Source organism: Xenopus laevis, chromosome 3S (assembly GCF_017654675.1).
Source record: "Xenopus laevis strain J_2021 chromosome 3S, Xenopus_laevis_v10.1, whole genome shotgun sequence".
NCBI lineage: Eukaryota > Metazoa > Chordata > Amphibia > Anura > Pipidae > Xenopus > Xenopus laevis.
The window spans coordinates 120,923,180-120,926,988 of NC_054376.1; positions in this window are offsets into that span (position 1 = coordinate 120,923,180).

A 3,809-nucleotide genomic window follows, 5' to 3' on the forward strand; every position below is an offset into this window, starting at 1 on the left:
ATGACCTGAGATGCACTTACACATAGGCCCGGATTTGTGGCGAGGCCACATAGGCCCAGGCCTAAGGCGGCATGCCGCCCAGCCGCTCTGTGGGGAGCCTGTGCTCCCCAGTGCTTTTGCGCTTTTGCGCCAGCGTGTGGTAGTGCTTGCGGGCGCTAGGACCGCGCGGAGCGCACGGCCTAGGGGCGCCTGCCCAGTGAATCCGGCGCTGCCTACACACCAATATTATAAATAAAAAAAAACACTTGCTGAAAAAAATTATATTTTAGAGTGAATTATTTGCAGTTTAAACAGTGTAGTTTAGAAATAGAAATGACATCCTTAAAATCATGACAGCATCCCTTTAAGGTAGAAAGGTCCAAATTACGGAAAGATCCATTATCCAGAAAACCCCCAAGTCCCGAGCATTCTGGATAATAAATTCCATACCTGTATATGGGATGCCTTGTAGGTCAGTATATGCCTTGGAACCCAGTAGTCCCCAAACTGTGGGGTAGCACCCCTGGGAGCAGTGGCGGAACTACCGGGGCAGCAGGGGGTGCGAGCGGGCCAGGGCCCGCACCCCCTCAGGGCCCCCCGGCAGTCCGCGCGCCGATGTGCGGCGCATATTCCCGGCCAGTTCCGGGTGTACGGAAGGGGGGCGAGGACCCGGCTGCGCGTCCTGCGCCAGGGCCCGCCCCCCTCCAGTTACGTTTCTGCCTGGGAGGGTTTGGAGTGGGAGTGAGGGGGCTCAGCTTAAAGGACAGTTAGGTGAGAATTATAGATACACCTGAAATAGCTACACAAATGCAATACACAACTAGCAGGTAAGTTCTACAGGGTCAAAAGGTAATATCAGAAATAGTCTCATGTTTGCTACCTGTTCAGTGTACCATAGCAGCCAATCAGCAGGTAGCATTATTTAAACATCTGATTGTTACGGGTTACTAGACAGGTCGCAAACTTAATATATTAAGGGGCCTATTTATCATGCTGTGTAAAACATCACTGGTGATGTTGCCCGTAACAATCAATCAGCAATTCGATTTCAACAGTCACCTGCAAGATAGAAAACAAAAGCAAAGATTTGATTGGTTGCTTTGGGCAAAATCACTGCGATAATTTTCTCGAATGCACGATAAATAGGCCCCTAGGTGACTATGGCCATTTGGATGAATGCAGGCTCTGGATACTCGGCATTTATATCGGCGTTGAGAAAGCAAGTGTTCACATCGAAACCGCATGAGCTGCGGATTTATATGGACAGAAAGCACTTCATTATCAATACAGAAAGTAACTTAATCTGCCTGTCGCTACAAATGAATTGTAGCAGGTCCGGACTGAGAATTAAAATAGGTCCTGGCATTTCAGTTACACAGAGGCCCAATCAGCTCCCACCAGCCCACTAAATACTGACTTTCTATGGGACCTTATAGCAGCCCCTCTGGCATTTGCCAGAACCCACAGATTGCCAGTCCGGACCTGCTGCAATTCATATAAACTGTAACAGATAAGTAGCCAAGAACTTGGACATTGATACATTGTTTTCTTTCAAGCCAATTAGCAGTTAATACGCGACTCTTGAAAGGACTTTCAGAGAACTGATACCATAACTGCTCCAACAAGGAAAGATGGAACATAAATCCAGAGCCCACATGCCTCACAAAATCGCTGATTTTATTTTAAAGCTACCGAATCACTGCTCCAAACAATTACAATGAATATATTTAATTGAAATCGGAATAATGAATTCATGATTGCTAATAATTACATACATCAATTTTGACAAACTGATTAATTACAATTGATGCATTTCAATGAAATCGAAATAATGAATTAAGGATTGTGGATGAATTGTGTCCATGGATTTTGATAAATTGATATTGCACAAGTTTTTTTTAATAATTTTTTTTGAATGTTGAATAAAAAAAAACTCAAATTAATTTTCTCCAATAATTAATTATTTAATGATTAATTACACAATAATATGAAGTCATTTAACTGTGTGCGAGAAACGAGATTCTTAATTTACCGACTCTACGTGAGCAATGCAAGGTAAAGCGTGTGGATAATCTCTATAAGGCAGGAGTCATCCATTTAGATACATTATTATATTCATGGACTCCTTAGAGAGGCTGCATGTGGGCAAGGCAATGTTGTTTAAAGTCAGTTGCCCTGATGATTGCTAACCCCCCATAGTGCTCCTGTTGTGTTATTCGCCACAGTAAAGAAGCCAGAACCACCCCCATAGCTCAGGTCATTCTCTAATAGTTAAGGGCTCTTACACATGAGCGTTTTTACCTGCGCTCCCCTGCGTTCCGTTTTTCGGCGTTCAGCCGCAGGGGAGCGCAGGAATAGACGCATTTCATTATTTCAAATGGGGCTGTACTCACACAGGCGCGTGTAGGCGCCAACGCAGGAAAAATGCAGCATGTTGCGTCTCAACCTGCGTTCGGCGCCTACATGCGCCTGTGTGAGTACAGCCCCATTTGAAATAATGAAATGCGTCTATTCCTGCGCTCCCCTGCGGCTGAACGCCGAAAAAGGGAACGCAGGGGAGCGCAGGTAAAAACGCTCATGTGTAAGAGCCCTAAGGGCAGAGACACACACTGCTATTTCAGGAGATTAGTCGCCCGGTGACAAATCGCCTCTTCTTCGGGCGACTAATCTTCCCGAATTTCCTTCTCGCGGACTAGAATATAAATCACTGGCGGGAGAGCACTCAGATCGCTTCTGCTTTCCGAAGTCGCCCCGAAGTTTCTGTCTCTCTTTTTTTTTTTGGGCTTTATTATCCTTGCAACCATCTAGCAGTGTGGAAATTAGAATGAAAGCTCAGTTGGAGAGGGTCTGGGAAGAACTTAAAAGCAATAATGCCACCAGAATAAAAAATGACAAAAGACCAATTGCAAAGTTGCTGCTATCACTTCAGCTTCTGCGAGTTATTTTAAAGCTATACATGTCCTTTAAAGGGGTGGATTACCTTTAAAGTAACTTTTAGTATGTTATAGAATGGCCAATTCCACACAACTTTTCAATTGGTCTTCATTACAATTGGTCTTCATTATCTTTTTTTTTTTTTTTAAAATGATTTGCCTTTTTCTTCTGACTCTTTCCAGCTTTCAAATGGGGGTCACTGACCCCTTCTAAAAACAATTGCTCTGTAGGGCTACAAATGTATTGTTATTGCTGCTTTTTATTACTGATCTTTCTATTCAGGCCTCTCCTATTCATATTCCAGTCTCTTATTCAAGTCAATCCATGGTTGCTAGGGGAATTTGGATCCTAGCAACCAGATGGCAACCAGATGGTTTAAGATTCAAATTGAAGAGCTGCTGAATAAAAAGGTAAATTACTCAAAAACGAAAGACAATAAAAAATGAAAACCGATTTCAAATTGTCTCCAAATATCAATCTCTGCACCATACTAAAAGTTATCTCAGAGGTGACCAACCCCTTTATACTGTTGCAGAACTACTTCCCCCAGTTGCTGCTGCTCTAGCCCGTGTAGTTGCGCAGCAGCTGGAGAGAAAAGAAGCCCTCAGGTCACACCGCCCAGCCACCAGTATACGTGTACATTATAATGTATTAGTTCCCCCCAACTCTCAAGTCCTGCGCTTCTCTCCTGTTCTTTACGGCTCTTGAGTTGGCAGTGCGCCCACCCCTTTAAGAAAGCCGACAGCTGACAGCGCTCTTCTTCTTTAAGGCTCGGGGTCGGAGGCGATAAAAACCCGCTTCTTAAAGGAGAGGTTCAATTTCTCCGCCAATCACCGCGCGCCCTCTGCGTAGTCCCCGCCTTCCTTTTAAAGGAACCCCGGCAGCATTAGTAAGTT